Below are 21889 nucleotides of genomic sequence, written 5' to 3'. Positions count from 1 at the left end.
ATACGAGTCTAAAGCAAGCAGCAACAGCAGCCCTCAGATCCGACTCTGATTTCCCAGGGAATACTATGCTTACGCAGAGGTTTTCAGCTTGGCACGAACCGCACTTCGCTGCTGCTTCCTCAGAAAGGCTTTGGGTGTTCACTCTGCGCGGCAGCGAAGAAGAGCCGCGGGAGAGCTGGTGCCTCTTGGGACTTGCTTTCCCGGGCTCCGAGGTTACGCCCGGGATTCACCTTGCTATGCGGAACTAAGCAGACACAGTCACAACCCTGCAGCAGCGTGCTTGGCCTAGCATGGCACTCTATGCCTATGACCATCTTCTGTGGTAGGTTAGGCTTTGCCATTTGCTCCGGCTATCAGGCAGACTCCGGGTCTAGGCCAGTGCCTTCACCACAGGAGAGAGGAGGCGACAGGATCCCTGCACTAGGCCCGTGCGCAGATTAGGGAGCTTTGGGGGACTGTGCCCACTCCTTCCCCTTAAACACCATGCTTCCTCCGAGCTTCCCCATCATGGAGGAAGACGGCATCTGACTCCGCATTATTTCAGAGAGCTGATTCGGCGAGTTCAGAGTAGGCGCCTGGAGGCTAGCGCATGTCTGCCCCAGGGACAGCTGGCCAAGGAGCTGCTGTCTCCTTGGGCCCAGAGGCTCAGGACAGGCATGCTTTCTGCCCAGATTCCTTCCTAAGGGTGGAGCACGCGCCCTGCCCTACGCATCCCTTCCTGTCTCCTTAGCAGCCAGGCTTCTGTCTCTCTGCACTGGGAGCCGGGGATACTTGTATTGCCGGCTCTCCTGCTTCGCAATCTTTTCCAGACCAGAAGTCCAACGGCTCCTGCTCTTCTCTCCGGCAGCTTGCTGCACTTTCCACAGATATGCTCCTGCGGAGCAGAGTGAAAAACATTTCCCTTTCCTTAAGGCTCTTTCCACAGGTGCAATCGCGCTTCTCTCCCATGCAGCAGGGATGCCCAGGCATAGAGGATTTCGCTCCATATGGGTTTACTACACCGTGCTGAGGAGACCAGCTCAAGCAAACAGGAGCATCCCTCAGACCGGACTCTGATTTCCCAAAGAATGCTGTGCTTTCCCAGAGGGGATGCCAGGGCAAAGAGGCTTTCGCTCCATGCGGGTTTCTCCCATCGTTCTGCAAATACTAGGCTAAAGCAAGCAGCAACAGCAGCTCTCAGATCCGACTCTAATTTCCCAGCGACTGCTATGCTTTCGCAGAGGTTTTCACATGGCACGAACCGCACTTCGCTGCTGCTTCCTCAGAAAGGCTTTGGGTGTTCACTCTGCGCGGGAGGGAAGAAGAGCCGCGGGAGAGCTGTTGCCTCTTGGGACTTGCTCTCCCGGTCTCCGAGTTTACGCCCGGGATTCACCTTGCTATGCCGAACTAAGCAGACACAGTCACAACCCTGCAGCAGCGTGCTTGGCCTAGCATGGCACTCTATGCCTATGACCATTTCCTGGGGTAGGTTAGGCTTTGGCTTTTGCTCCGGCTCTCAGGCAACCTAGGGGTCTAGGCCAGTGCCTTCACCACAGGAGAGAGGAGGCGACAGGATCCCTACACACGGCCCGTGCACAGATTAGAGAGTTTGTGGGACTGTGCCCACTCCTTCCCCTTAAACCTCGTGCCTCCTCCGAGCTTCCACATCCTGGAGGAAGATGGCATCTGACTCCCCGTTATTTCAGGGAGCTGTTTCTGCGAGTTCAGAGTAGGCGCCTGGTGGCTAGCGTATGTCTGCCCCAGGGACGGGTGGCCAAGGAACTGCTGTCTCCTTGGGCCCAGAGTTAAGGACAGGCATGCTCTCCGCCCAGACTCCTTCCCAAGAGTGGAGCACATGCCCTGCCCTACTCATCCTCTCCTGTCTCCTTCGCAGCTAGGCTTCTGTCTCTCTGCACTGGGAGTGGGTGACATTTGTATTTCCTCCGGGCGCTGTGCCTTCCAGGGCCGGTCTCCTGCTTCGCCACCTTTTCGAGACCATGGCCAACAGCACTTGCTCTTCTCCCCGAGCAGCGTGCTGCACCTACCACAGACTACTCCTTGGGACCGCCCTGAAAAACGTGTCCCTTTTCTTTAATGCTCTTTCCAGAGGCGCAACGGCGCTTCTCTCTCAGGCAGAGGGGATGCCCAGGCATAGAGGATTTCGCTCCCTGCGGGTTTATTACACCGTGCTGAGGAGACCAGCTCACGCAAACAGGATCATAACTCAGACCGGACTCTGATTTCCGAAATAATGGTGTGCTTTCCCAGAGGGGATGCCAGGGCAAAGAGGCTTTCGCTCTATGCGGGTTTCTCCCATCGGGCTGCGAATACGAGTCTAAAGCAAGCAGCAACAGCAGCCCTCAGATCCGACTCTGATTTCCCAGGGAATACTATGCTTAGGCAGAGGTTTTCAGCTTGGCACGAACCGCACTTCGCTGCTGCTTCCTCAGAAAGGCTTTGGGTGTTCACTCTGCGCGGCAGCGAAGAAGAGCCGCGGGAGAGCTGGTGCCTCTTGGGACTTGCTTTCCCGGGCTCCGAGGTTACGCCCGGGATTCACCTTGCTATGCGGAACTAAGCAGACACAGTCACAACCCTGCAGCAGCGTGCTTGGCCTAGCATGGCACTCTATGCCTATGACCATCTTCTGTGGTAGGTTAGGCTTTGCCATTTGCTCCGGCTATCAGGCAGACTCCGGGTCTAGGCCAGTGCCTTCACCACAGGAGAGAGGAGGCGACAGGATCCCTGCACTAGGCCCGTGCGCAGATTAGGGAGCTTTGGGGGACTGTGCCCACTCCTTCCCCTTAAACACCATGCTTCCTCCGAGCTTCCCCATCATGGAGGAAGACGGCATCTGACTCCGCATTATTTCAGAGAGCTGATTCGGCGAGTTCAGAGTAGGCGCCTGGAGGCTAGCGCATGTCTGCCCCAGGGACAGCTGGCCAAGGAGCTGCTGTCTCCTTGGGCCCAGAGGCTCAGGACAGGCATGCTTTCTGCCCAGATTCCTTCCTAAGGGTGGAGCACGCGCCCTGCCCTACGCATCCCTTCCTGTCTCCTTAGCAGCCAGGCTTCTGTCTCTCTGCACTGGGAGCCGGGGATACTTGTATTGCCGGCTCTCCTGCTTCGCAATCTTTTCCAGACCAGAAGTCCAACGGCTCCTGCTCTTCTCTCCGGCAGCTTGCTGCACTTTCCACAGATATGCTCCTGCGGAGCAGAGTGAAAAACATTTCCCTTTCCTTAAGGCTCTTTCCACAGGTGCAATCGCGCTTCTCTCCCATGCAGCAGGGATGCCCAGGCATAGAGGATTTCGCTCCATATGGGTTTACTACACCGTGCTGAGGAGACCAGCTCAAGCAAACAGGAGCATCCCTCAGACCGGACTCTGATTTCCCAAAGAATGCTGTGCTTTCCCAGAGGGGATGCCAGGGCAAAGAGGCTTTCGCTCCATGCGGGTTTCTCCCATCGTTCTGCAAATACTAGGCTAAAGCAAGCAGCAACAGCAGCTCTCAGATCCGACTCTAATTTCCCAGCGACTGCTATGCTTTCGCAGAGGTTTTCACATGGCACGAACCGCACTTCGCTGCTGCTTCCTCAGAAAGGCTTTGGGTGTTCACTCTGCGCGGGAGGGAAGAAGAGCCGCGGGAGAGCTGTTGCCTCTTGGGACTTGCTCTCCCGGTCTCCGAGTTTACGCCCGGGATTCACCTTGCTATGCCGAACTAAGCAGACACAGTCACAACCCTGCAGCAGCGTGCTTGGCCTAGCATGGCACTCTATGCCTATGACCATTTCCTGGGGTAGGTTAGGCTTTGGCTTTTGCTCCGGCTCTCAGGCAACCTAGGGGTCTAGGCCAGTGCCTTCACCACAGGAGAGAGGAGGCGACAGGATCCCTACACACGGCCCGTGCACAGATTAGAGAGTTTGTGGGACTGTGCCCACTCCTTCCCCTTAAACCTCGTGCCTCCTCCGAGCTTCCACATCCTGGAGGAAGATGGCATCTGACTCCCCGTTATTTCAGGGAGCTGTTTCTGCGAGTTCAGAGTAGGCGCCTGGTGGCTAGCGCATGTCTGCCCCAGGGACGGGTGGCCAAGGAACTGCTGTCTCCTTGGGCCCAGAGTTAAGGACAGGCATGCTCTCCGCCCAGACTCCTTCCCAAGAGTGGAGCACATGCCCTGCCCTACTCATCCTCTCCTGTCTCCTTCGCAGCTAGGCTTCTGTCTCTCTGCACTGGGAGTGGGTGACATTTGTATTTCCTCCGGGCGCTGTGCCTTCCAGGGCCGGTCTCCTGCTTCGCCACCTTTTCGAGACCATGGCCAACAGCACTTGCTCTTCTCCCCGAGCAGCGTGCTGCACCTACCACAGACTACTCCTTGGGACCGCCCTGAAAAACGTGTCCCTTTTCTTTAATGCTCTTTCCAGAGGCGCAACGGCGCTTCTCTCTCAGGCAGAGGGGATGCCCAGGCATAGAGGATTTCGCTCCCTGCGGGTTTATTACACCGTGCTGAGGAGACCAGCTCACGCAAACAGGATCATAACTCAGACCGGACTCTGATTTCCGAAATAATGGTGTGCTTTCCCAGAGGGGATGCCAGGGCAAAGAGGCTTTCGCTCTATGCGGGTTTCTCCCATCGTGCTGCGAATACGAGTCTAAAGCAAGCAGCAACAGCAGCCCTCAGATCCGACTCTGATTTCCCAGGGAATACTATGCTTACGCAGAGGTTTTCAGCTTGGCACGAACCGCACTTCGCTGCTGCTTCCTCAGAAAGGCTTTGGGTGTTCACTCTGCGCGTCAGCGAAGAAGAGCCTCGGGAGAGCTGGTGCCTCTTGGGACTTGCTTTCCCGGGCTCCGAGGTTACGCCCGGGATTCACCTTGCTATGCGGAACTAAGCAGACACAGTCACAACCCTGCAGCAGCGTGCTTGGCCTAGCATGGCACTCTATGCCTATGACCATCTTCTGTGGTAGGTTAGGCTTTGCCATTTGCTCCGGCTATCAGGCAGACTCCGGGTCTAGGCCAGTGCCTTCACCACAGGAGAGAGGAGGCGACAGGATCCCTGCACTAGGCCCGTGCGCAGATTAGGGAGCTTTGGGGGACTGTGCCCACTCCTTCCCCTTAAACACCATGCTTCCTCCGAGCTTCCCCATCATGGAGGAAGACGGCATCTGACTCCGCATTATTTCAGAGAGCTGATTCGGCGAGTTCAGAGTAGGCGCCTGGAGGCTAGCGCATGTCTGCCCCAGGGACAGCTGGCCAAGGAGCTGCTGTCTCCTTGGGCCCAGAGGCTCAGGACAGGCATGCTTTCTGCCCAGATTCCTTCCTAAGAGTGGAGCACGCGCCCTGCCCTACGCATCCCTTCCTGTCTCCTTAGCAGCCAGGCTTCTGTCTCTCTGCACTGGGAGCCGGGGATACTTGTATTGCCGGCTCTCCTGCTTCGCAATCTTTTCCAGACCAGAAGTCCAACGGCTCCTGCTCTTCTCTCCGGCAGCTTGCTGCACTTTCCACAGATATGCTCCTGCGGAGCAGAGTGAAAAACATTTCCCTTTCCTTAAGGCTCTTTCCACAGGTGCAATCGCGCTTCTCTCCCATGCAGCAGGGATGCCCAGGCATAGAGGATTTCGCTCCATATGGGTTTACTACACCGTGCTGAGGAGACCAGCTCAAGCAAACAGGAGCATCCCTCAGACCGGACTCTGATTTCCCAAAGAATGCTGTGCTTTCCCAGAGGGGATGCCAGGGCAAAGAGGCTTTCGCTCCATGCGGGTTTCTCCCATCGTTCTGCAAATACTAGGCTAAAGCAAGCAGCAACAGCAGCTCTCAGATCCGACTCTAATTTCCCAGCGACTGCTATGCTTTCGCAGAGGTTTTCACATGGCACGAACCGCACTTCGCTGCTGCTTCCTCAGAAAGGCTTTGGGTGTTCACTCTGCGCGGGAGGGAAGAAGAGCCGCGGGAGAGCTGTTGCCTCTTGGGACTTGCTCTCCCGGTCTCCGAGTTTACGCCCGGGATTCACCTTGCTATGCCGAACTAAGCAGACACAGTCACAACCCTGCAGCAGCGTGCTTGGCCTAGCATGGCACTCTATGCCTATGACCATTTCCTGGGGTAGGTTAGGCTTTGGCTTTTGCTCCGGCTCTCAGGCAACCTAGGGGTCTAGGCCAGTGCCTTCACCACAGGAGAGAGGAGGCGACAGGATCCCTACACACGGCCCGTGCACAGATTAGAGAGTTTGTGGGACTGTGCCCACTCCTTCCCCTTAAACCTCGTGCCTCCTCCGAGCTTCCACATCCTGGAGGAAGATGGCATCTGACTCCCCGTTATTTCAGGGAGCTGTTTCTGCGAGTTCAGAGTAGGCGCCTGGTGGCTAGCGCATGTCTGCCCCAGGGACGGGTGGCCAAGGAACTGCTGTCTCCTTGGGCCCAGAGTTAAGGACAGGCATGCTCTCCGCCCAGACTCCTTCCCAAGAGTGGAGCACATGCCCTGCCCTACTCATCCTCTCCTGTCTCCTTCGCAGCTAGGCTTCTGTCTCTCTGCACTGGGAGAGGGTGACATTTGTATTTCCTCCGGGCGCTGTGCCTTCCAGGGCCGGTCTCCTGCTTCGCCACCTTTTCGAGACCATGGCCAACAGCACTTGCTCTTCTCCCCGAGCAGCGTGCTGCACCTACCACAGACTACTCCTTGGGACCGCCCTGAAAAACGTGTCCCTTTTCTTTAATGCTCTTTCCAGAGGCGCAACGGCGCTTCTCTCTCAGGCAGAGGGGATGCCCAGGCATAGAGGATTTCGCTCCCTGCGGGTTTATTACACCGTGCTGAGGAGACCAGCTCACGCAAACAGGAGCATAACTCAGACCGGACTCTGATTTCCGAAATAATGGTGTGCTTTCCCAGAGGGGATGCCAGGGCAAAGAGGCTTTCGCTCTATGCGGGTTTCTCCCATCGTGCTGCGAATACGAGTCTAAAGCAAGCAGCAACAGCAGCCCTCAGATCCGACTCTGATTTCCCAGGGAATACTATGCTTACGCAGAGGTTTTCAGCTTGGCACGAACCGCACTTCGCTGCTGCTTCCTCAGAAAGGCTTTGGGTGTTCACTCTGCGCGGCAGCGAAGAAGAGCCGCGGGAGAGCTGGTGCCTCTTGGGACTTGCTTTCCCGGGCTCCGAGGTTACGCCCGGGATTCACCTTGCTATGCGGAACTAAGCAGACACAGTCACAACCCTGCAGCAGCGTGCTTGGCCTAGCATGGCACTCTATGCCTATGACCATCTTCTGTGGTAGGTTAGGCTTTGCCATTTGCTCCGGCTATCAGGCAGACTCCGGGTCTAGGCCAGTGCCTTCACCACAGGAGAGAGGAGGCGACAGGATCCCTGCACTAGGCCCGTGCGCAGATTAGGGAGCTTTGGGGGACTGTGCCCACTCCTTCCCCTTAAACACCATGCTTCCTCCGAGCTTCCCCATCATGGAGGAAGACGGCATCTGACTCCGCATTATTTCAGAGAGCTGATTCGGCGAGTTCAGAGTAGGCGCCTGGAGGCTAGCGCATGTCTGCCCCAGGGACAGCTGGCCAAGGAGCTGCTGTCTCCTTGGGCCCAGAGGCTCAGGACAGGCATGCTTTCTGCCCAGATTCCTTCCTAAGGGTGGAGCACGCGCCCTGCCCTACGCATCCCTTCCTGTCTCCTTAGCAGCCAGGCTTCTGTCTCTCTGCACTGGGAGCCGGGGATACTTGTATTGCCGGCTCTCCTGCTTCGCAATCTTTTCCAGACCAGAAGTCCAACGGCTCCTGCTCTTCTCTCCGGCAGCTTGCTGCACTTTCCACAGATATGCTCCTGCGGAGCAGAGTGAAAAACATTTCCCTTTCCTTAAGGCTCTTTCCACAGGTGCAATCGCGCTTCTCTCCCATGCAGCAGGGATGCCCAGGCATAGAGGATTTCGCTCCATATGGGTTTACTACACCGTGCTGAGGAGACCAGCTCAAGCAAACAGGAGCATCCCTCAGACCGGACTCTGATTTCCCAAAGAATGCTGTGCTTTCCCAGAGGGGATGCCAGGGCAAAGAGGCTTTCGCTCCATGCGGGTTTCTCCCATCGTTCTGCAAATACTAGGCTAAAGCAAGCAGCAACAGCAGCTCTCAGATCCGACTCTAATTTCCCAGCGACTGCTATGCTTTCGCAGAGGTTTTCACATGGCACGAACCGCACTTCGCTGCTGCTTCCTCAGAAAGGCTTTGGGTGTTCACTCTGCGCGGGAGGGAAGAAGAGCCGCGGGAGAGCTGTTGCCTCTTGGGACTTGCTCTCCCGGTCTCCGAGTTTACGCCCGGGATTCACCTTGCTATGCCGAACTAAGCAGACACAGTCACAACCCTGCAGCAGCGTGCTTGGCCTAGCATGGCACTCTATGCCTATGACCATTTCCTGGGGTAGGTTAGGCTTTGGCTTTTGCTCCGGCTCTCAGGCAACCTAGGGGTCTAGGCCAGTGCCTTCACCACAGGAGAGAGGAGGCGACAGGATCCCTACACACGGCCCGTGCACAGATTAGAGAGTTTGTGGGACTGTGCCCACTCCTTCCCCTTAAACCTCGTGCCTCCTCCGAGCTTCCACATCCTGGAGGAAGATGGCATCTGACTCCCCGTTATTTCAGGGAGCTGTTTCTGCGAGTTCAGAGTAGGCGCCTGGTGGCTAGCGTATGTCTGCCCCAGGGACGGGTGGCCAAGGAACTGCTGTCTCCTTGGGCCCAGAGTTAAGGACAGGCATGCTCTCCGCCCAGACTCCTTCCCAAGAGTGGAGCACATGCCCTGCCCTACTCATCCTCTCCTGTCTCCTTCGCAGCTAGGCTTCTGTCTCTCTGCACTGGGAGTGGGTGACATTTGTATTTCCTCCGGGCGCTGTGCCTTCCAGGGCCGGTCTCCTGCTTCGCCACCTTTTCGAGACCATGGCCAACAGCACTTGCTCTTCTCCCCGAGCAGCGTGCTGCACCTACCACAGACTACTCCTTGGGACCGCCCTGAAAAACGTGTCCCTTTTCTTTAATGCTCTTTCCAGAGGCGCAACGGCGCTTCTCTCTCAGGCAGAGGGGATGCCCAGGCATAGAGGATTTCGCTCCCTGCGGGTTTATTACACCGTGCTGAGGAGACCAGCTCACGCAAACAGGATCATAACTCAGACCGGACTCTGATTTCCGAAATAATGGTGTGCTTTCCCAGAGGGGATGCCAGGGCAAAGAGGCTTTCGCTCTATGCGGGTTTCTCCCATCGTGCTGCGAATACGAGTCTAAAGCAAGCAGCAACAGCAGCCCTCAGATCCGACTCTGATTTCCCAGGGAATACTATGCTTACGCAGAGGTTTTCAGCTTGGCACGAACCGCACTTCGCTGCTGCTTCCTCAGAAAGGCTTTGGGTGTTCACTCTGCGCGGCAGCGAAGAAGAGCCGCGGGAGAGCTGGTGCCTCTTGGGACTTGCTTTCCCGGGCTCCGAGGTTACGCCCGGGATTCACCTTGCTATGCGGAACTAAGCAGACACAGTCACAACCCTGCAGCAGCGTGCTTGGCCTAGCATGGCACTCTATGCCTATGACCATCTTCTGTGGTAGGTTAGGCTTTGCCATTTGCTCCGGCTATCAGGCAGACTCCGGGTCTAGGCCAGTGCCTTCACCACAGGAGAGAGGAGGCGACAGGATCCCTGCACTAGGCCCGTGCGCAGATTAGGGAGCTTTGGGGGACTGTGCCCACTCCTTCCCCTTAAACACCATGCTTCCTCCGAGCTTCCCCATCATGGAGGAAGACGGCATCTGACTCCGCATTATTTCAGAGAGCTGATTCGGCGAGTTCAGAGTAGGCGCCTGGAGGCTAGCGCATGTCTGCCCCAGGGACAGCTGGCCAAGGAGCTGCTGTCTCCTTGGGCCCAGAGGCTCAGGACAGGCATGCTTTCTGCCCAGATTCCTTCCTAAGGGTGGAGCACGCGCCCTGCCCTACGCATCCCTTCCTGTCTCCTTAGCAGCCAGGCTTCTGTCTCTCTGCACTGGGAGCCGGGGATACTTGTATTGCCGGCTCTCCTGCTTCGCAATCTTTTCCAGACCAGAAGTCCAACGGCTCCTGCTCTTCTCTCCGGCAGCTTGCTGCACTTTCCACAGATATGCTCCTGCGGAGCAGAGTGAAAAACATTTCCCTTTCCTTAAGGCTCTTTCCACAGGTGCAATCGCGCTTCTCTCCCATGCAGCAGGGATGCCCAGGCATAGAGGATTTCGCTCCATATGGGTTTACTACACCGTGCTGAGGAGACCAGCTCAAGCAAACAGGAGCATCCCTCAGACCGGACTCTGATTTCCCAAAGAATGCTGTGCTTTCCCAGAGGGGATGCCAGGGCAAAGAGGCTTTCGCTCCATGCGGGTTTCTCCCATCGTTCTGCAAATACTAGGCTAAAGCAAGCAGCAACAGCAGCTCTCAGATCCGACTCTAATTTCCCAGCGACTGCTATGCTTTCGCAGAGGTTTTCACATGGCACGAACCGCACTTCGCTGCTGCTTCCTCAGAAAGGCTTTGGGTGTTCACTCTGCGCGGGAGGGAAGAAGAGCCGCGGGAGAGCTGTTGCCTCTTGGGACTTGCTCTCCCGGTCTCCGAGTTTACGCCCGGGATTCACCTTGCTATGCCGAACTAAGCAGACACAGTCACAACCCTGCAGCAGCGTGCTTGGCCTAGCATGGCACTCTATGCCTATGACCATTTCCTGGGGTAGGTTAGGCTTTGGCTTTTGCTCCGGCTCTCAGGCAACCTAGGGGTCTAGGCCAGTGCCTTCACCACAGGAGAGAGGAGGCGACAGGATCCCTACACACGGCCCGTGCACAGATTAGAGAGTTTGTGGGACTGTGCCCACTCCTTCCCCTTAAACCTCGTGCCTCCTCCGAGCTTCCACATCCTGGAGGAAGATGGCATCTGACTCCCCGTTATTTCAGGGAGCTGTTTCTGCGAGTTCAGAGTAGGCGCCTGGTGGCTAGCGCATGTCTGCCCCAGGGACGGGTGGCCAAGGAACTGCTGTCTCCTTGGGCCCAGAGTTAAGGACAGGCATGCTCTCCGCCCAGACTCCTTCCCAAGAGTGGAGCACATGCCCTGCCCTACTCATCCTCTCCTGTCTCCTTCGCAGCTAGGCTTCTGTCTCTCTGCACTGGGAGTGGGTGACATTTGTATTTCCTCCGGGCGCTGTGCCTTCCAGGGCCGGTCTCCTGCTTCGCCACCTTTTCGAGACCATGGCCAACAGCACTTGCTCTTCTCCCCGAGCAGCGTGCTGCACCTACCACAGACTACTCCTTGGGACCGCCCTGAAAAACGTGTCCCTTTTCTTTAATGCTCTTTCCAGAGGCGCAACGGCGCTTCTCTCTCAGGCAGAGGGGATGCCCAGGCATAGAGGATTTCGCTCCCTGCGGGTTTATTACACCGTGCTGAGGAGACCAGCTCACGCAAACAGGATCATAACTCAGACCGGACTCTGATTTCCGAAATAATGGTGTGCTTTCCCAGAGGGGATGCCAGGGCAAAGAGGCTTTCGCTCTATGCGGGTTTCTCCCATCGTGCTGCGAATACGAGTCTAAAGCAAGCAGCAACAGCAGCCCTCAGATCCGACTCTGATTTCCCAGGGAATACTATGCTTACGCAGAGGTTTTCAGCTTGGCACGAACCGCACTTCGCTGCTGCTTCCTCAGAAAGGCTTTGGGTGTTCACTCTGCGCGTCAGCGAAGAAGAGCCTCGGGAGAGCTGGTGCCTCTTGGGACTTGCTTTCCCGGGCTCCGAGGTTACGCCCGGGATTCACCTTGCTATGCGGAACTAAGCAGACACAGTCACAACCCTGCAGCAGCGTGCTTGGCCTAGCATGGCACTCTATGCCTATGACCATCTTCTGTGGTAGGTTAGGCTTTGCCATTTGCTCCGGCTATCAGGCAGACTCCGGGTCTAGGCCAGTGCCTTCACCACAGGAGAGAGGAGGCGACAGGATCCCTGCACTAGGCCCGTGCGCAGATTAGGGAGCTTTGGGGGACTGTGCCCACTCCTTCCCCTTAAACACCATGCTTCCTCCGAGCTTCCCCATCATGGAGGAAGACGGCATCTGACTCCGCATTATTTCAGAGAGCTGATTCGGCGAGTTCAGAGTAGGCGCCTGGAGGCTAGCGCATGTCTGCCCCAGGGACAGCTGGCCAAGGAGCTGCTGTCTCCTTGGGCCCAGAGGCTCAGGACAGGCATGCTTTCTGCCCAGATTCCTTCCTAAGAGTGGAGCACGCGCCCTGCCCTACGCATCCCTTCCTGTCTCCTTAGCAGCCAGGCTTCTGTCTCTCTGCACTGGGAGCCGGGGATACTTGTATTGCCGGCTCTCCTGCTTCGCAATCTTTTCCAGACCAGAAGTCCAACGGCTCCTGCTCTTCTCTCCGGCAGCTTGCTGCACTTTCCACAGATATGCTCCTGCGGAGCAGAGTGAAAAACATTTCCCTTTCCTTAAGGCTCTTTCCACAGGTGCAATCGCGCTTCTCTCCCATGCAGCAGGGATGCCCAGGCATAGAGGATTTCGCTCCATATGGGTTTACTACACCGTGCTGAGGAGACCAGCTCAAGCAAACAGGAGCATCCCTCAGACCGGACTCTGATTTCCCAAAGAATGCTGTGCTTTCCCAGAGGGGATGCCAGGGCAAAGAGGCTTTCGCTCCATGCGGGTTTCTCCCATCGTTCTGCAAATACTAGGCTAAAGCAAGCAGCAACAGCAGCTCTCAGATCCGACTCTAATTTCCCAGCGACTGCTATGCTTTCGCAGAGGTTTTCACATGGCACGAACCGCACTTCGCTGCTGCTTCCTCAGAAAGGCTTTGGGTGTTCACTCTGCGCGGGAGGGAAGAAGAGCCGCGGGAGAGCTGTTGCCTCTTGGGACTTGCTCTCCCGGTCTCCGAGTTTACGCCCGGGATTCACCTTGCTATGCCGAACTAAGCAGACACAGTCACAACCCTGCAGCAGCGTGCTTGGCCTAGCATGGCACTCTATGCCTATGACCATTTCCTGGGGTAGGTTAGGCTTTGGCTTTTGCTCCGGCTCTCAGGCAACCTAGGGGTCTAGGCCAGTGCCTTCACCACAGGAGAGAGGAGGCGACAGGATCCCTACACACGGCCCGTGCACAGATTAGAGAGTTTGTGGGACTGTGCCCACTCCTTCCCCTTAAACCTCGTGCCTCCTCCGAGCTTCCACATCCTGGAGGAAGATGGCATCTGACTCCCCGTTATTTCAGGGAGCTGTTTCTGCGAGTTCAGAGTAGGCGCCTGGTGGCTAGCGTATGTCTGCCCCAGGGACGGGTGGCCAAGGAACTGCTGTCTCCTTGGGCCCAGAGTTAAGGACAGGCATGCTCTCCGCCCAGACTCCTTCCCAAGAGTGGAGCACATGCCCTGCCCTACTCATCCTCTCCTGTCTCCTTCGCAGCTAGGCTTCTGTCTCTCTGCACTGGGAGAGGGTGACATTTGTATTTCCTCCGGGCGCTGTGCCTTCCAGGGCCGGTCTCCTGCTTCGCCACCTTTTCGAGACCATGGCCAACAGCACTTGCTCTTCTCCCCGAGCAGCGTGCTGCACCTACCACAGACTACTCCTTGGGACCGCCCTGAAAAACGTGTCCCTTTTCTTTAATGCTCTTTCCAGAGGCGCAACGGCGCTTCTCTCTCAGGCAGAGGGGATGCCCAGGCATAGAGGATTTCGCTCCCTGCGGGTTTATTACACCGTGCTGAGGAGACCAGCTCACGCAAACAGGAGCATAACTCAGACCGGACTCTGATTTCCGAAATAATGGTGTGCTTTCCCAGAGGGGATGCCAGGGCAAAGAGGCTTTCGCTCTATGCGGGTTTCTCCCATCGTGCTGCGAATACGAGTCTAAAGCAAGCAGCAACAGCAGCCCTCAGATCCGACTCTGATTTCCCAGGGAATACTATGCTTACGCAGAGGTTTTCAGCTTGGCACGAACCGCACTTCGCTGCTGCTTCCTCAGAAAGGCTTTGGGTGTTCACTCTGCGCGGCAGCGAAGAAGAGCCGCGGGAGAGCTGGTGCCTCTTGGGACTTGCTTTCCCGGGCTCCGAGGTTACGCCCGGGATTCACCTTGCTATGCGGAACTAAGCAGACACAGTCACAACCCTGCAGCAGCGTGCTTGGCCTAGCATGGCACTCTATGCCTATGACCATCTTCTGTGGTAGGTTAGGCTTTGCCATTTGCTCCGGCTATCAGGCAGACTCCGGGTCTAGGCCAGTGCCTTCACCACAGGAGAGAGGAGGCGACAGGATCCCTGCACTAGGCCCGTGCGCAGATTAGGGAGCTTTGGGGGACTGTGCCCACTCCTTCCCCTTAAACACCATGCTTCCTCCGAGCTTCCCCATCATGGAGGAAGACGGCATCTGACTCCGCATTATTTCAGAGAGCTGATTCGGCGAGTTCAGAGTAGGCGCCTGGAGGCTAGCGCATGTCTGCCCCAGGGACAGCTGGCCAAGGAGCTGCTGTCTCCTTGGGCCCAGAGGCTCAGGACAGGCATGCTTTCTGCCCAGATTCCTTCCTAAGGGTGGAGCACGCGCCCTGCCCTACGCATCCCTTCCTGTCTCCTTAGCAGCCAGGCTTCTGTCTCTCTGCACTGGGAGCCGGGGATACTTGTATTGCCGGCTCTCCTGCTTCGCAATCTTTTCCAGACCAGAAGTCCAACGGCTCCTGCTCTTCTCTCCGGCAGCTTGCTGCACTTTCCACAGATATGCTCCTGCGGAGCAGAGTGAAAAACATTTCCCTTTCCTTAAGGCTCTTTCCACAGGTGCAATCGCGCTTCTCTCCCATGCAGCAGGGATGCCCAGGCATAGAGGATTTCGCTCCATATGGGTTTACTACACCGTGCTGAGGAGACCAGCTCAAGCAAACAGGAGCATCCCTCAGACCGGACTCTGATTTCCCAAAGAATGCTGTGCTTTCCCAGAGGGGATGCCAGGGCAAAGAGGCTTTCGCTCCATGCGGGTTTCTCCCATCGTTCTGCAAATACTAGGCTAAAGCAAGCAGCAACAGCAGCTCTCAGATCCGACTCTAATTTCCCAGCGACTGCTATGCTTTCGCAGAGGTTTTCACATGGCACGAACCGCACTTCGCTGCTGCTTCCTCAGAAAGGCTTTGGGTGTTCACTCTGCGCGGGAGGGAAGAAGAGCCGCGGGAGAGCTGTTGCCTCTTGGGACTTGCTCTCCCGGTCTCCGAGTTTACGCCCGGGATTCACCTTGCTATGCCGAACTAAGCAGACACAGTCACAACCCTGCAGCAGCGTGCTTGGCCTAGCATGGCACTCTATGCCTATGACCATTTCCTGGGGTAGGTTAGGCTTTGGCTTTTGCTCCGGCTCTCAGGCAACCTAGGGGTCTAGGCCAGTGCCTTCACCACAGGAGAGAGGAGGCGACAGGATCCCTACACACGGCCCGTGCACAGATTAGAGAGTTTGTGGGACTGTGCCCACTCCTTCCCCTTAAACCTCGTGCCTCCTCCGAGCTTCCACATCCTGGAGGAAGATGGCATCTGACTCCCCGTTATTTCAGGGAGCTGTTTCTGCGAGTTCAGAGTAGGCGCCTGGTGGCTAGCGTATGTCTGCCCCAGGGACGGGTGGCCAAGGAACTGCTGTCTCCTTGGGCCCAGAGTTAAGGACAGGCATGCTCTCCGCCCAGACTCCTTCCCAAGAGTGGAGCACATGCCCTGCCCTACTCATCCTCTCCTGTCTCCTTCGCAGCTAGGCTTCTGTCTCTCTGCACTGGGAGTGGGTGACATTTGTATTTCCTCCGGGCGCTGTGCCTTCCAGGGCCGGTCTCCTGCTTCGCCACCTTTTCGAGACCATGGCCAACAGCACTTGCTCTTCTCCCCGAGCAGCGTGCTGCACCTACCACAGACTACTCCTTGGGACCGCCCTGAAAAACGTGTCCCTTTTCTTTAATGCTCTTTCCAGAGGCGCAACGGCGCTTCTCTCTCAGGCAGAGGGGATGCCCAGGCATAGAGGATTTCGCTCCCTGCGGGTTTATTACACCGTGCTGAGGAGACCAGCTCACGCAAACAGGATCATAACTCAGACCGGACTCTGATTTCCGAAATAATGGTGTGCTTTCCCAGAGGGGATGCCAGGGCAAAGAGGCTTTCGCTCTATGCGGGTTTCTCCCATCGTGCTGCGAATACGAGTCTAAAGCAAGCAGCAACAGCAGCCCTCAGATCCGACTCTGATTTCCCAGGGAATACTATGCTTACGCAGAGGTTTTCAGCTTGGCACGAACCGCACTTCGCTGCTGCTTCCTCAGAAAGGCTTTGGGTGTTCACTCTGCGCGGCAGCGAAGAAGAGCCGCGGGAGAGCTGGTGCCTCTTGGGACTTGCTTTCCCGGGCTCCGAGGTTACGCCCGGGATTCACCTTGCTATGCGGAACTAAGCAGACACAGTCACAACCCTGCAGCAGCGTGCTTGGCCTAGCATGGCACTCTATGCCTATGACCATCTTCTGTGGTAGGTTAGGCTTTGCCATTTGCTCCGGCTATCAGGCAGACTCCGGGTCTAGGCCAGTGCCTTCACCACAGGAGAGAGGAGGCGACAGGATCCCTGCACTAGGCCCGTGCGCAGATTAGGGAGCTTTGGGGGACTGTGCCCACTCCTTCCCCTTAAACACCATGCTTCCTCCGAGCTTCCCCATCATGGAGGAAGACGGCATCTGACTCCGCATTATTTCAGAGAGCTGATTCGGCGAGTTCAGAGTAGGCGCCTGGAGGCTAGCGCATGTCTGCCCCAGGGACAGCTGGCCAAGGAGCTGCTGTCTCCTTGGGCCCAGAGGCTCAGGACAGGCATGCTTTCTGCCCAGATTCCTTCCTAAGGGTGGAGCACGCGCCCTGCCCTACGCATCCCTTCCTGTCTCCTTAGCAGCCAGGCTTCTGTCTCTCTGCACTGGGAGCCGGGGATACTTGTATTGCCGGCTCTCCTGCTTCGCAATCTTTTCCAGACCAGAAGTCCAACGGCTCCTGCTCTTCTCTCCGGCAGCTTGCTGCACTTTCCACAGATATGCTCCTGCGGAGCAGAGTGAAAAACATTTCCCTTTCCTTAAGGCTCTTTCCACAGGTGCAATCGCGCTTCTCTCCCATGCAGCAGGGATGCCCAGGCATAGAGGATTTCGCTCCATATGGGTTTACTACACCGTGCTGAGGAGACCAGCTCAAGCAAACAGGAGCATCCCTCAGACCGGACTCTGATTTCCCAAAGAATGCTGTGCTTTCCCAGAGGGGATGCCAGGGCAAAGAGGCTTTCGCTCCATGCGGGTTTCTCCCATCGTTCTGCAAATACTAGGCTAAAGCAAGCAGCAACAGCAGCTCTCAGATCCGACTCTAATTTCCCAGCGACTGCTATGCTTTCGCAGAGGTTTTCACATGGCACGAACCGCACTTCGCTGCTGCTTCCTCAGAAAGGCTTTGGGTGTTCACTCTGCGCGGGAGGGAAGAAGAGCCGCGGGAGAGCTGTTGCCTCTTGGGACTTGCTCTCCCGGTCTCCGAGTTTACGCCCGGGATTCACCTTGCTATGCCGAACTAAGCAGACACAGTCACAACCCTGCAGCAGCGTGCTTGGCCTAGCATGGCACTCTATGCCTATGACCATTTCCTGGGGTAGGTTAGGCTTTGGCTTTTGCTCCGGCTCTCAGGCAACCTAGGGGTCTAGGCCAGTGCCTTCACCACAGGAGAGAGGAGGCGACAGGATCCCTACACACGGCCCGTGCACAGATTAGAGAGTTTGTGGGACTGTGCCCACTCCTTCCCCTTAAACCTCGTGCCTCCTCCGAGCTTCCACATCCTGGAGGAAGATGGCATCTGACTCCCCGTTATTTCAGGGAGCTGTTTCTGCGAGTTCAGAGTAGGCGCCTGGTGGCTAGCGCATGTCTGCCCCAGGGACGGGTGGCCAAGGAACTGCTGTCTCCTTGGGCCCAGAGTTAAGGACAGGCATGCTCTCCGCCCAGACTCCTTCCCAAGAGTGGAGCACATGCCCTGCCCTACTCATCCTCTCCTGTCTCCTTCGCAGCTAGGCTTCTGTCTCTCTGCACTGGGAGTGGGTGACATTTGTATTTCCTCCGGGCGCTGTGCCTTCCAGGGCCGGTCTCCTGCTTCGCCACCTTTTCGAGACCATGGCCAACAGCACTTGCTCTTCTCCCCGAGCAGCGTGCTGCACCTACCACAGACTACTCCTTGGGACCGCCCTGAAAAACGTGTCCCTTTTCTTTAATGCTCTTTCCAGAGGCGCAACGGCGCTTCTCTCTCAGGCAGAGGGGATGCCCAGGCATAGAGGATTTCGCTCCCTGCGGGTTTATTACACCGTGCTGAGGAGACCAGCTCACGCAAACAGGATCATAACTCAGACCGGACTCTGATTTCCGAAATAATGGTGTGCTTTCCCAGAGGGGATGCCAGGGCAAAGAGGCTTTCGCTCTATGCGGGTTTCTCCCATCGTGCTGCGAATACGAGTCTAAAGCAAGCAGCAACAGCAGCCCTCAGATCCGACTCTGATTTCCCAGGGAATACTATGCTTACGCAGAGGTTTTCAGCTTGGCACGAACCGCACTTCGCTGCTGCTTCCTCAGAAAGGCTTTGGGTGTTCACTCTGCGCGGCAGCGAAGAAGAGCCTCGGGAGAGCTGGTGCCTCTTGGGACTTGCTTTCCCGGGCTCCGAGGTTACGCCCGGGATTCACCTTGCTATGCGGAACTAAGCAGACACAGTCACAACCCTGCAGCAGCGTGCTTGGCCTAGCATGGCACTCTATGCCTATGACCATCTTCTGTGGTAGGTTAGGCTTTGCCATTTGCTCCGGCTATCAGGCAGACTCCGGGTCTAGGCCAGTGCCTTCACCACAGGAGAGAGGAGGCGACAGGATCCCTGCACTAGGCCCGTGCGCAGATTAGGGAGCTTTGGGGGACTGTGCCCACTCCTTCCCCTTAAACACCATGCTTCCTCCGAGCTTCCCCATCATGGAGGAAGACGGCATCTGACTCCGCATTATTTCAGAGAGCTGATTCGGCGAGTTCAGAGTAGGCGCCTGGAGGCTAGCGCATGTCTGCCCCAGGGACAGCTGGCCAAGGAGCTGCTGTCTCCTTGGGCCCAGAGGCTCAGGACAGGCATGCTTTCTGCCCAGATTCCTTCCTAAGAGTGGAGCACGCGCCCTGCCCTACGCATCCCTTCCTGTCTCCTTAGCAGCCAGGCTTCTGTCTCTCTGCACTGGGAGCCGGGGATACTTGTATTGCCGGCTCTCCTGCTTCGCAATCTTTTCCAGACCAGAAGTCCAACGGCTCCTGCTCTTCTCTCCGGCAGCTTGCTGCACTTTCCACAGATATGCTCCTGCGGAGCAGAGTGAAAAACATTTCCCTTTCCTTAAGGCTCTTTCCACAGGTGCAATCGCGCTTCTCTCCCATGCAGCAGGGATGCCCAGGCATAGAGGATTTCGCTCCATATGGGTTTACTACACCGTGCTGAGGAGACCAGCTCAAGCAAACAGGAGCATCCCTCAGACCGGACTCTGATTTCCCAAAGAATGCTGTGCTTTCCCAGAGGGGATGCCAGGGCAAAGAGGCTTTCGCTCCATGCGGGTTTCTCCCATCGTTCTGCAAATACTAGGCTAAAGCAAGCAGCAACAGCAGCTCTCAGATCCGACTCTAATTTCCCAGCGACTGCTATGCTTTCGCAGAGGTTTTCACATGGCACGAACCGCACTTCGCTGCTGCTTCCTCAGAAAGGCTTTGGGTGTTCACTCTGCGCGGGAGGGAAGAAGAGCCGCGGGAGAGCTGTTGCCTCTTGGGACTTGCTCTCCCGGTCTCCGAGTTTACGCCCGGGATTCACCTTGCTATGCCGAACTAAGCAGACACAGTCACAACCCTGCAGCAGCGTGCTTGGCCTAGCATGGCACTCTATGCCTATGACCATTTCCTGGGGTAGGTTAGGCTTTGGCTTTTGCTCCGGCTCCCAGGCAACCTAGGGGTCTAGGCCAGTGCCTTCACCACAGGAGAGAGGAGGCGACAGGATCCCTACACACGGCCCGTGCACAGATTAGAGAGTTTGTGGGACTGTGCCCACTCCTTCCCCTTAAACCTCGTGCCTCCTCCGAGCTTCCACATCCTGGAGGAAGATGGCATCTGACTCCCCGTTATTTCAGGGAGCTGTTTCTGCGAGTTCAGAGTAGGCGCCTGGTGGCTAGCGCATGTCTGCCCCAGGGACGGGTGGCCAAGGAACTGCTGTCTCCTTGGGCCCAGAGTTAAGGACAGGCATGCTCTCCGCCCAGACTCCTTCCCAAGAGTGGAGCACATGCCCTGCCCTACTCATCCTCTCCTGTCTCCTTCGCAGCTAGGCTTCTGTCTCTCTGCACTGGGAGAGGGTGACATTTGTATTTCCTCCGGGCGCTGTGCCTTCCAGGGCCGGTCTCCTGCTTCGCCACCTTTTCGAGACCATGGCCAACAGCACTTGCTCTTCTCCCCGAGCAGCGTGCTGCACCTACCACAGACTACTCCTTGGGACCGCCCTGAAAAACGTGTCCCTTTTCTTTAATGCTCTTTCCAGAGGCGCAACGGCGCTTCTCTCTCAGGCAGAGGGGATGCCCAGGCATAGAGGATTTCGCTCCCTGCGGGTTTATTACACCGTGCTGAGGAGACCAGCTCACGCAAACAGGAGCATAACTCAGACCGGACTCTGATTTCCGAAATAATGGTGTGCTTTCCCAGAGGGGATGCCAGGGCAAAGAGGCTTTCGCTCTATGCGGGTTTCTCCCATCGTGCTGCGAATACGAGTCTAAAGCAAGCAGCAACAGCAGCCCTCAGATCCGACTCTGATTTCCCAGGGAATACTATGCTTACGCAGAGGTTTTCAGCTTGGCACGAACCGCACTTCGCTGCTGCTTCCTCAGAAAGGCTTTGGGTGTTCACTCTGCGCGGCAGCGAAGAAGAGCCGCGGGAGAGCTGGTGCCTCTTGGGACTTGCTTTCCCGGGCTCCGAGGTTACGCCCGGGATTCACCTTGCTATGCGGAACTAAGCAGACACAGTCACAACCCTGCAGCAGCGTGCTTGGCCTAGCATGGCACTCTATGCCTATGACCATCTTCTGTGGTAGGTTAGGCTTTGCCATTTGCTCCGGCTATCAGGCAGACTCCGGGTCTAGGCCAGTGCCTTCACCACAGGAGAGAGGAGGCGACAGGATCCCTGCACTAGGCCCGTGCGCAGATTAGGGAGCTTTGGGGGACTGTGCCCACTCCTTCCCCTTAAACACCATGCTTCCTCCGAGCTTCCCCATCATGGAGGAAGACGGCATCTGACTCCGCATTATTTCAGAGAGCTGATTCGGCGAGTTCAGAGTAGGCGCCTGGAGGCTAGCGCATGTCTGCCCCAGGGACAGCTGGCCAAGGAGCTGCTGTCTCCTTGGGCCCAGAGGCTCAGGACAGGCATGCTTTCTGCCCAGATTCCTTCCTAAGAGTGGAGCACGCGCCCTGCCCTACGCATCCCTTCCTGTCTCCTTAGCAGCCAGGCTTCTGTCTCTCTGCACTGGGAGCCGGGGATACTTGTATTGCCGGCTCTCCTGCTTCGCAATCTTTTCCAGACCAGAAGTCCAACGGCTCCTGCTCTTCTCTCCGGCAGCTTGCTGCACTTTCCACAGATATGCTCCTGCGGAGCAGAGTGAAAAACATTTCCCTTTCCTTAAGGCTCTTTCCACAGGTGCAATCGCGCTTCTCTCCCATGCAGCAGGGATGCCCAGGCATAGAGGATTTCGCTCCATATGGGTTTACTACACCGTGCTGAGGAGACCAGCTCAAGCAAACAGGAGCATCCCTCAGACCGGACTCTGATTTCCCAAAGAATGCTGTGCTTTCCCAGAGGGGATGCCAGGGCAAAGAGGCTTTCGCTCCATGCGGGTTTCTCCCATCG

This window comes from Mustela lutreola, chromosome 12, assembly GCF_030435805.1.
Source record: "Mustela lutreola isolate mMusLut2 chromosome 12, mMusLut2.pri, whole genome shotgun sequence".
Lineage (NCBI taxonomy): Eukaryota > Metazoa > Chordata > Mammalia > Carnivora > Mustelidae > Mustela > Mustela lutreola.
Note: the sequence above shows the minus strand (reverse complement) of the source record.